The sequence below is a fragment of the Ranitomeya imitator genome, chromosome 2 (assembly GCF_032444005.1).
Source record: "Ranitomeya imitator isolate aRanImi1 chromosome 2, aRanImi1.pri, whole genome shotgun sequence".
In the NCBI taxonomy this organism is placed as follows: Eukaryota; Metazoa; Chordata; class Amphibia; order Anura; family Dendrobatidae; genus Ranitomeya; species Ranitomeya imitator.
The window spans coordinates 459645405-459657797 of NC_091283.1; positions in this window are offsets into that span (position 1 = coordinate 459645405).

Sequence of the window (12393 nt, forward strand, 5' to 3'; positions counted from 1 at the left end):
ACATTTGTTCTCAGCAGGGAAAGCGTAGGACCTGGTATACGAGAGATGCCGTAAAGTGGCTACCAGGTACACGTAAATTGGCCAATTTATGCGCTAAATGCTCTCATTTTTTCATATTTCTAGTGCAGTAATGCAGTCTAACTTTCATATTTTATGTTTGCATGTTTTGGCGCTACAGTGTGCTGCCTTGTTTGTTTGACTGTGTACGAGTTGGTGACTCTAGGTTCAGCACCTGTTCACACTTGATCTATGTTTGGATGTGACGGTCAGTTTAAAAAAAAAAATTTTTTTTTAATTTTTCTTTCACACTTCTTGAGACGGCCGTCATAATGCGTCGGTGCGACGTATCGACGGATGTTGTAAAAAGATTGGCAAACGGATGTAACGCGTCCAGTAACCTGACGGATTCGTCGAATATGTTAGTACCTAAATTTTAATGCATAAAATTCTGGAGAGAGAGAGAGATATTCCAGGCATGCTCAGAATGAAAAAACAGGTTACGTCGCTGGATTCCTGTGTTTCACGCTCCGCAACGGATCCTGCGTCCATAGGCTTCCAGTAGAGCCAAAGACAGACAGCGCAGGACTAGTCGCTGAGCGATTTTCCAACGTGAAAAAAAAAGTTCCTCTGAACGTTTTCTCCTCCAGATGGACCGCTATTTTCCGACGGATCCAGTGCAAGACAGATGAAACGGATGGCCATCCGTCACAATCCGTTGCAAATACAAGTCTATAGGAAAAAAACAGGATCCTGCAGAACAATTTGCAGGATCCTGTTTTTACAAAAATCTACGTATTTCGATGGGAGGAAAAAGACGGAAGTGTGAAAGAGGCCTTAGCAGCCGTTGCCTGGCACTGGCTGCTCCAGGTAAGTTTATCATGAACTAGGCCAAGTCCTTCTCCATGTCAGATTTACCCAGTGGTTTCCCATTCAGTGTGTAATGGTGATATTGAGTCCTTCTCCCCATGTGTATAACCTTACATTTATCATTGTTAAACCGCATCTGCCACCTTTCGGCCCAAGTTTCCAACTTATCCAGATCCATATGTAGCAGAATACTATCATCTCTTGTATTGACTGCTTTACATAGTTTTGTACCATCTGCAAATATCGATATTTTACTGTCCAAACCGTCTACCAGATCGTTAATAAATATGTTGAAGAGAATAGGTCCCAACACCGACCCCTGCAGTACCTCACTAGTCACAGCGACCCAGTTAGAGAATATACCATTTATAACCACCCTCTGCTTTCTATTACTAAGCCAGTTACGGTACTTATCCATTTACACACTTTTTCCCCCAGACCCAGCATTCTCATTTTGTGTACCAACCTCTTATGTGGCATGGTATCAAACGCTTTGGAAAAATCAAGATATACCACATCCAATGACTCACCTTGGTCCAGTCTATAGCTTACTTCTTCATAAAAACTGATTAGATTGGTTTGACAGGAGCGATTCCGAATAAACCCATGCTGATATGGAGTTAAACAATTATTCTCATTGAGATAATCCAGAATAACATCCCTCAGAAACCCTTCAAATATTTTACCAACAATAGAGGTTAGACTTACTGGCCTATAATTTCCAGGTTCACTTTTAGAGCCCTTTTTGAATATTGGTACCACATTTGCTATGCGCCAGTCCTGTGGACTATAGAATCCCTAAATATAAGAAATAATGGCTTGTCTATTACATTACTTAGCTCTCTTAGTATTCGTGGGTGTATGCCATTCGGACCCGGAGATTTATCTATTTTAATCTTATTTTGCCGGTTGCGCACCTGTTCTTGGGTTAGATTGGTGACTCTTAATATAGGGTTTTCTTTGTCTCTCGGCAATTCACCTAGCATTTCATTTTCCACCGTGAATACCGTGGAGAAGAAGGTGTTTAATATATTAGCTTTTTCCTCGTCATCTACAACCATTCTTTCCTCACAATTTTTAAAGGGGCCTAAACTTTCACTTTTGATACTTTTACCATTGTTAGAGTTGAATAACAGTTTGGGATTAGTTTTACTCTCCTTAGCAATGTGCTTCTCTGTTTCCTTTTTGGTAGCTTTAATTAGTTTTTTAGATAAAGTATTTTTCCCTATTGTTTTTTAGAGCTTCGACGGTGCCACCCTGCTTTAGTAGTTTAAATGCTTTCTTTTTACTGTTAATTGTCCCTCTTATATCTTTGTTTAGCCACACTGGGTTTTTCCTATTTCTTGTCCTTTTATTCCCACAAGGTATAAACCTCTTACAGTGCCTATTTAGGATGTTCTTAAACATTTCACATTTATTTTCTGTATTCTTATTTCTGAGGACATTGTCCCAGTCAACCAGATTAAGGGCATCTCTTAGGCTAGTTTCACATTTGCGTTTAAAACGCATCCGCAGGTGGTGAAAAAAAGCATGTAAATGCGTACAAACGCTGCGTTTTTTAGATGCATGCGTTTTCATATGCGGTAAAAAAAGCCACGTTTTTACGCGTTTACATGCGTTTTTTCCTGCGTTTGCGTTTTTGATACGCATGATGAGAAATTTCACAAGAGAATAATCAAGATCCAGACACCGCCAATGGGACTACAGAGGGCGTGTGACATGACTCTGTGGACCAAAATATGGAAAAATTGTAGCTCTCAAAATGTGGTAACGCAAAAAATATTTTTTGGAATAAAAAGCATCTTTAGTGTGTGACAGCTGCCAATCATAAAACTCAACTAGAAAACCCACTATAAATAGAAATGGCTAGGGTTAGGGTTAGGGTTTGGATCCCTAGGGTTAGGGCTAGGGTTAGGGTTATGGTTAGGGGTTAGGGTTTGGATCCCTAGGGTTAGGGTTAGGGGTAGGGTTAGGGTTTGGATCCCTAGGGTTAGGGTTAGGGTTTGGATCCCTTTATCAACTTGATGGTGGGGGGTGGCTTATCAGTGTGTAGACTTGTTTTTTTCTATTGAAACGCATGCGTTTAAAAACGCAACCAAATGCATGTGCTTAAAAACGCATGCGTTTACATAGACAGCAATAAGTTTTTTTGCCGCAGGAAGAAGCGCAGTTTGAGTTTTCAATGCAAAATTGACAGGAATTGAGATGGGACGCCATGTTGCGTTTGGAGAGCCACTGATGTGCCTAAACATTGAAACCCCCCACAAGTGACACCATTTTGGAAACTAGACCCCCTAAGGAACTCATCTAGATGTGTTGTGAGAGCGTTGAACCCCCAAGTGTTTCACTACAGTTTGTAATGCAGAGCCGTGAAAATTAGAAAAAAAATCTTTCCCCAAAAAATTATTTTTTAGCCCCCAGTTTTGTATTTTCCCGAGGGTAAGAGGAGAAATTCGACCCCAAAAGTTGTTGTCGAATTTGTCCTGAGTACGCTGATACCCCATATGTTGGGGGGAACCACCGTTTGGGCGCATGGGAGGGCTCGGAAGGGAAGGAGTGCCATTTGGAATGCAGACTTAGATGGAATGGACTGCAGGTGACACATTGCGTTTGCAGAACCCCTAATGTACCTAAACAGTAGAAACCCCCCACAAGTGACCCCATATTGGAAACTAGACCCCCAGGGAACTTATCTAGATGTATTGTGAGAACTTTGAACCCCCAAGTGTTTCACTACAGTTTATAACGCAGAGCCGTGAAAATAAAAAATCCTTTTTTTCCCACAAAAATTATTTTTTAGCCCCCAGTTTTGTATTTTCCCAAGGGTAACAGGAGAAATTGGACCCCAAAAGTTGTTGTCCTATTTGTCCTGAGTACGCTGATACCCCATATGTTGGGGTAAACCCCTGTTTGGGCACACGGGAGAGCTCGGAAGGGAAGAAGCACTGTTTTACTTTTTCAACGCAGAATTCGCAGAAATTGAGATCGGACGCCATGTCGCGTTTGGAGAGCCCCTGATGTGCCTAAACAGTGGAAACCCCCCAATTATAACTGAAACCCTAATCCAAACACACCCCTAACCCTAATCCCAACAGTAACCCTAACCACACCTCTAACCCTGACACACCCCTAACCCTAATCCCAACCCTATTCCCAACTGTAAATGTAATCTAAACCCTAACTGTAAATTTAGCCCCAACCCTAACCCTAACTTTAGCCCCAACCCAAACTGTAGCCCTAACCCTAACCCTAGCCGTAACCCTAGCCCTGACCCTAGCCCTAACCCTAACCCTAGCCCTAGCCCTAACCCTAACCCTAACCCTAAAGGTACCGTCACACTAAGCGACGCTGCAGCAATACCGACAACGATGTCGATCGCTGCAGCGTCGGTTTGGTCGCTGGAGAGCTGTCACACAGACAGCACTCCAGCGACCAATGATCCTGAAGTCCCCGGGTAACCAGGGTAAACATCGGGTTACTAAGCGCAGGGCCGCGCTTAGTAACCCGATGTTTACCCTGGTTACCAGCGCAAAAGTAAAAAAAATAAAAACAGTACATACTTACCTACCGCTGTCTGTCCCCGGCGCTCTACTTCCTGCACTGACTGTGAGCACAGCTGGACTTTCTTCAGCGACCAACGATCTCCCAGCAGGGGCCTGATCGTTGGTCGCTGTCACACATAACGATTTCCTTAACGATATCGTTGCTACGTCACAAAAAGCAATGATATCGTTAACGATATTGTTATGTGTGAAGGTACCTTTACCCTAACCCTAGCCCTAACCCTAGCCCTAACCCTAACCCTAGCCCTAACCCTAGCCCTAATGGGAAAATGGAAATAAATACATTTTTTTAATTTTTCCCTAACTAAAGGGGTGATGAAGGGGGGTTTGATTTACTTTTATAGTGGGTTTTTTAGCGGATTTTTATGATTGGCAGCTGTCACACACTGAAAGACGCTTTTTATTGCAAAAAATATTTTTTGCGTTACCACATTTTGAGAGCTATAATTTTTCCATATTTTGGTCCACAGAGTCATTTGAGGTCTTGTTTTTTGCGGGACGAGTTGACGTTTTTATTGGTAACATTTTCGAGCACGTGACATTTTTTGATCGCTTTTATTCCGATTTTTGTGAGGCAGAATGACCAAAAAACAGCTATTCATGAATTTCTTTTGGGGGAGGCGTTTATACCATTCCGCGTTTGGTAAAATTGATAAAGCAGTTTTACTCTTCGGGTCAGTACGATTACAGCTAAATAAATAGGGCAGCACACTGCAGCGCTAAAACATGCAAACTTGAAAAAACGAAATTTCGTTTTTTCAAGTTTGCATGTTTTAGCGCTGCAGTGTGCTGCCCTATTTATTTAACTATATACGAGTTGGCGACTCTGGGTTCAGCACCTGTTCACACTCAGTCTATGTTTGGATTTGCAGGTCAGGTTTTTGAAATGTATTCTCTAGCCTTCTGATCGTGCACTCCCCGCCTCCTAGCTTCAGGTGTTTTAATTATAGTAGGTCCAATACCCCTCCACATAGAGAGAGAATTTGAGTCCAAGAAGAGGTTTCTACATGTACCCATTCAGATGGAGACGTTTATTCTCAGTGAGGTAGGTCAAGCGTAGGACCTCGTATAAGAGAGATGCCTTAACGTGGCTACGAGGTACACATAAAATTGGCCATTTTTGTGCGCTAAAAGCTCTCATTTTTCATATTTCTAGTGCAGTAATGCAGTTCAAATTTCGTTTTTTCAAGTTTGCATGTTTTAGCGCTGCAGTGTGCTGCCCTATTTATTTAACTATATACGAGTTGGCGACTCTGGGTTCAGCACCTGTTCACACTCAGTCTATGTTTGGATGTGCAGGTCAGGTTTTTGAAATGTATTCTCTAGCCTTCTGATCGTGCACTCCCCGCCTCCTAGCTTCAGGTGTTTTAATTATAGTAGGTCCAATACCCCTCCACATAGAGAGAGAATTTGAGTCCAAGAAGAGGTTTCTACATGTACCCATTCAGATGGAGACGTTTATTCTCAGTGAGGTAGGTCAAGCGTAGGACCTCGTATAAGAGAGATGCCTTAACGTGGCTACGAGGTACACATAAAATTGGCCATTTTTGTGCGCTAAAAGCTCTCATTTTTCATATTTCTAGTGCAGTAATGCAGTTCAAATTTCGTTTTTTCAAATTTGCATGTTTTAGCGCTGCAGTGTGCTGCCCTATTTATTTAACTATATACGAGTTGGCGACTCTGGGTTCAGCACCTGTTCACACTCAGTCTATGTTTGGATGTGCAGGTCAGGTTTTTGAAATGTATTCTCTAGCCTTCTGATCGTGCACTCCCCGCCTCCTAGCTTCAGGTGTTTTAATTATAGTAGGTCCAATACCCCTCCACATAGAGAGAGAATTTGAGTCCAAGAAGAGGTTTCTACATGTACCCATTCAGATGGAGACGTTTATTCTCAGTGAGGTAGGTCAAGCGTAGGACCTCGTATAAGAGAGATGCCTTAACGTGGCTACGAGGTACACATAAAATTGGCCATTTTTGTGCGCTAAAAGCTCTCATTTTTCATATTTCTAGTGCAGTAATGCAGTTCAAATTTCGTTTTTTCAAGTTTGCATGTTTTAGCGCTGCAGTGTGCTGCCCTATTTATTTAACTATATACGAGTTGGCGACTCTGGGTTCAGCACCTGTTCACACTCAGTCTATGTTTGGATGTGCAGGTCAGGTTTTTGAAATGTATTCTCTAGCCTTCTGATCGTGCACTCCCCGCCTCCTAGCTTCAGGTGTTTTAATTATAGTAGGTCCAATACCCCTCCACATAGAGAGAGAATTTGAGTCCAAGAAGAGGTTTCTACATGTACCCATTCAGATGGAGACGTTTATTCTCAGTGAGGTAGGTCAAGCGTAGGACCTCGTATAAGAGAGATGCCTTAACGTGGCTACGAGGTACACATAAAATTGGCCATTTTTGTGCGCTAAAAGCTCTCATTTTTCATATTTCTAGTGCAGTAATGCAGTTCAAATTTCGTTTTTTCAAGTTTGCATGTTTTAGCGCTGCAGTGTGCTGCCCTATTTATTTAACTATATACGAGTTGGCGACTCTGGGTTCAGCACCTGTTCACACTCAGTCTATGTTTGGATGTGCAGGTCAGGTTTTTGAAATGTATTCTCTAGCCTTCTGATCGTGCACTCCCCGCCTCCTAGCTTCAGGTGTTTTAATTATAGTAGGTCCAATACCCCTCCACATAGAGAGAGAATTTGAGTCCAAGAAGAGGTTTCTACATGTACCCATTCAGATGGAGACGTTTATTCTCAGTGAGGTAGGTCAAGCGTAGGACCTCGTATAAGAGAGATGCCTTAACGTGGCTACGAGGTACACATAAAATTGGCCATTTTTGTGCGCTAAAAGCTCTCATTTTTCATATTTCTAGTGCAGTAATGCAGTTCAAATTTCGTTTTTTCAAGTTTGCATGTTTTAGCGCTGCAGTGTGCTGCCCTATTTATTTAACTATATACGAGTTGGCGACTCTGGGTTCAGCACCTGTTCACACTCAGTCTATGTTTGGATGTGCAGGTCAGGTTTTTGAAATGTATTCTCTAGCCTTCTGATCGTGCACTCCCCGCCTCCTAGCTTCAGGTGTTTTAATTATAGTAGGTCCAATAGCCCTCCACATAGAGAGAGAATTTGAGTCCAAGAAGAGGTTTCTACATGTACCCATTCAGATGGAGACGTTTATTCTCAGTGAGGTAGGTCAAGCGTAGGACCTCGTATAAGAGAGATGCCTTAACGTGGCTACGAGGTACACATAAAATTGGCCATTTTTGTGCGCTAAAAGCTCTCATTTTTCATATTTCTAGTGCAGTAATGCAGTTCAAATTTCGTTTTTTCAAGTTTGCATGTTTTAGCGCTGCAGTGTGCTGCCCTATTTATTTAACTATATACGAGTTGGCGACTCTGGGTTCAGCACCTGTTCACACTCAGTCTATGTTTGGATGTGCAGGTCAGGTTTTTGAAATGTATTCTCTAGCCTTCTGATCGTGCACTCCCCGCCTCCTAGCTTCAGGTGTTTTAATTATAGTAGGTCCAATACCCCTCCACATAGAGAGAGAATTTGAGTCCAAGAAGAGGTTTCTACATGTACCCATTCAGATGGAGACGTTTATTCTCAGTGAGGTAGGTCAAGCGTAGGACCTCGTATAAGAGAGATGCCTTAACGTGGCTACGAGGTACACATAAAATTGGCCATTTTTGTGCGCTAAAAGCTCTCATTTTTCATATTTCTAGTGCAGTAATGCAGTTCAAATTTCGTTTTTTCAAGTTTGCATGTTTTAGCGCTGCAGTGTGCTGCCCTATTTATTTAACTATATACGAGTTGGCGACTCTGGGTTCAGCACCTGTTCACACTCAGTCTATGTTTGGATGTGCAGGTCAGGTTTTTGAAATGTATTCTCTAGCCTTCTGATCGTGCACTCCCCGCCTCCTAGCTTCAGGTGTTTTAATTATAGTAGGTCCAATAGCCCTCCACATAGAGAGAGAATTTGAGTCCAAGAAGAGGTTTCTACATGTACCCATTCAGATGGAGACGTTTATTCTCAGTGAGGTAGGTCAAGCGTAGGACCTCGTATAAGAGAGATGCCTTAACGTGGCTACGAGGTACACATAAAATTGGCCATTTTTGTGCGCTAAAAGCTCTCATTTTTCATATTTCTAGTGCAGTAATGCAGTTCAAATTTCGTTTTTTCAAGTTTGCATGTTTTAGCGCTGCAGTGTGCTGCCCTATTTATTTAACTATATACGAGTTGGCGACTCTGGGTTCAGCACCTGTTCACACTCAGTCTATGTTTGGATGTGCAGGTCAGGTTTTTGAAATGTATTCTCTAGCCTTCTGATCGTGCACTCCCCGCCTCCTAGCTTCAGGTGTTTTAATTATAGTAGGTCCAATAGCCCTCCACATAGAGAGAGAATTTGAGTCCAAGAAGAGGTTTCTACATGTACCCATTCAGATGGAGACGTTTATTCTCAGTGAGGTAGGTCAAGCGTAGGACCTCGTATAAGAGAGATGCCTTAACGTGGCTACGAGGTACACATAAAATTGGCCATTTTTGTGCGCTAAAAGCTCTCATTTTTCATATTTCTAGTGCAGTAATGCAGTTCAAATTTCGTTTTTTCAAGTTTGCATGTTTTAGCGCTGCAGTGTGCTGCCCTATTTATTTAACTATATACGAGTTGGCGACTCTGGGTTCAGCACCTGTTCACACTCAGTCTATGTTTGGATGTGCAGGTCAGGTTTTTGAAATGTATTCTCTAGCCTTCTGATCGTGCACTCCCCGCCTCCTAGCTTCAGGTGTTTTAATTATAGTAGGTCCAATACCCCTCCACATAGAGAGAGAGAATTTGAGTCCAAGAAGAGGTTTCTACATGTACCCATTCAGATGGAGACGTTTATTCTCAGTGAGGTAGGTCAAGCGTAGGACCTCGTATAAGAGAGATGCCTTAACGTGGCTACGAGGTACACATAAAATTGGCCATTTTTGTGCGCTAAAAGCTCTCATTTTTCATATTTCTAGTGCAGTAATGCAGTTCAAATTTCGTTTTTTCAAGTTTGCATGTTTTAGCGCTGCAGTGTGCTGCCCTATTTATTTAACTATATACGAGTTGGCGACTCTGGGTTCAGCACCTGTTCACACTCAGTCTATGTTTGGATGTGCAGGTCAGGTTTTTGAAATGTATTCTCTAGCCTTCTGATCGTGCACTCCCCGCCTCCTAGCTTCAGCACTGCAGGCTTCACAGTGCCTGCTCTGAGCAGGCTCTGTGAAGCCACCTCCCTCCCTGCAGGACCCGGATCCGCGGCCATCTTGGATCCGGGGCTGGAGCAGGCAGGGAGGGAGGTAAGACCCTCGCAGCAACGCGATCACATCGTGGTGTGCCGGGGTTAATGTGCCGGGGGCGGTCCGTGACCGCTCCTGGCACATAGTGCCGGATGTCAGCTGCGATAGGCAGCTGACACCCGGCCGCGATCGGCCACGCTCCCCCCGTGACGGGATAGTACGTCCGATGTCAGAAAGGGGTTAATGTTAAATATAGGGGAAAAAACGCATGTGTTTATATGCATTTAAACGCAGCGGCAAAAAACGCAAATGTGAAACCAGCCTAAGCTGGTCAAACCTTGCCTTCCTAAAGTTCAGTGTTTTTGTGACTCCCTGACAAGTCCCCCTAGCGTAAGACAAGTGAAACTGTACAATATTGTGGTCGCTATTTCCTAGATGCCCGACGAACTGCAGATTTGTTATTCTGTCAGGTCTATTAGATAGTATTAGGTCTAAAAGTGCTGCTTCTCTGGTTGGTTTCTGCACCAATTGTGAAAGATAATTTTTCTTGGTTATTAGCAGAAACCTGTTGCCTTCATGGGTTTCGCAGGTCTCTGCTTCCCAGTTAATATCCGAGTAGTTAAAGTCTCCAATAACAAGGACCTCATTATGGGTTGCTGTTTCATCTATCTGCGTAAGTAGTAGACTTTCCATGATTTTTGTAACAGACCCCAATGAGAATTTTGTTACTATTATTCCCTCCATGTGTTTTGACCCATATGGACTCGACGTCCTCATTCCCTTCGCTAATATCCTCCCTTAAAGTGGACTTTAGACAAGACTTTACATAAAGACAAACCTCTCCTCCTCTCCGATTTTTATGAACCTTTCTAAACAGACTGTAACCCTGTAAGTTAACTGCCCAGTCATAGCTTTCATCTAACCATGTCTCGGTTATTTTCACTGTCAAAGTTACCTGTAGATATTTCTGCTTCTAGTTCTCCATCTTGTCAGGCTCCTGGTGTTTGCAAGCATGCAGTTTAGAGGATTTTGTTTTGCTCCAATCTCCTCCCTGTGGATTGTGTTAGAAATTTTCTTAGGCTAGGTTCACATTGCGTTAATGGGTTAATGCTAGCGGACTCCGTTACATGGCGAAATTGTCGCAATTAACGCCATGCAACGGATCCGTTAGCGTACCCATTGACGGCAATGTACTAACGGATCTCTAGCGCATCGCTAGCGCATGCCATTTTCGGCATCCGCTAGCAATGTGCCGTTAGTTTCGGACGGACCGCAGACGCTGCTTGCAGTGTTCGAGGTCTGTTACTCACTAGCGCAGATCGGGTATCTGCGCTAGTGGGAACGGCAAACGCGATCCCTTTTGGGATATTGCGTTAGCGCAGTCCGTAGCGCTGTGCGCTAAACGGACTGCCCTAACGCAATGTGAACCTAGCCTTACCTCCCTTTCGAGTATGTTGTCTTGGGTCTTCTTTGCTGCACCTCATATCCTTCATCAGTATATTTTCTGGCTTCATGTTAGAGTCTATTGTTTTTCTTCCCGCCCCCTCTTCTTCTAGTTTAAAGCCCTTCTGATGAGTGTAGCGAGTCTTCTGGTGAATGTTTATTTCCCAGGTTTGTTGAGGTGTAGTCCGTCTCTGGCAAGGAGTCTGTCGTACAGGTAATTCACACCATGGTCCAGGAATCCAAATCCTTGTTGACTGCACCATTGTCTTAGCTAGTTGTTCACATCAAAGATCCTGTTCCATCTCCTGGTGCCATGTCCGTCTACTGGAAGCATAGAAGGAAAAACTACCTGTGCATCCAGTTCCTTTACTTTCTACCCCAACTCTTCAAAGTCCTTGCAGATTGTCAGTAGGTCCTTCCTTGCCGTGTCATTGGTGCCAACATGTATCAGAAGAAATGGGTGGATGTCCTTGGCACTGATGAGCTTTGGTATCCTATTGGTCACAACCTTGATCTTCGCACCTGGGAGCCAGCATACTTCTCTTGCGGTTATGTCCGGTCTGCAGATGGCTGCTTCTGTGCTTCTCAGTAGTGAGTCTCCCACTCTTCTTCGCTTCTTGGCTGTACTTTTTGTTCTCACTTCTGGGTGTTGATGTGTGCCCTTTTCTTCTTTGCTTGTTGGTAGTGCCTTAGGTGTGCCATTTTTGTCCTCCACAAGGCCTTGGAATCGGTTTCTCAGTTGTATGGTTTGTGATGTCTCCATGGTCTTCTTGCTTCTTTTGGTCACATGCTTCCACTCGTCTGCTTTTGGAAGTTCTCTGACACTTTTTCACTTTCTGGGACCAGTATAGATGCTTGTGTTCTGTCTAGGATGCCTTCATTTTCTTTGATGGGCTTCAAAGTTGCAATTCTTTCTTTCAGACCCCACACCTTTTCTTCTAAAAGAATAATGTGATCACTTCTTTTTTTAACCCCTTAAGCCCTAAGGGTGGTTTGCACGTTAATGACCGGGCCAATTTTTACAATTCTGACCACTGTCCATTTATGAGGTTATAACTCTGGAACGCTTCAACGGATCTTGGCGATTCTGACATTGTTTTCTCGTGACATATTGTAGTTCATGATAGTGGTAAAATTTCTTAGATATAACGTGTGTTTATTTGTGAAAAAAATGGAAATTTGGCAAAAATTTTGAAAATTTTGCAATTTTCCAACTTTTAATTTTTGAGATATCACAGAGATATGTCACACAAAATCA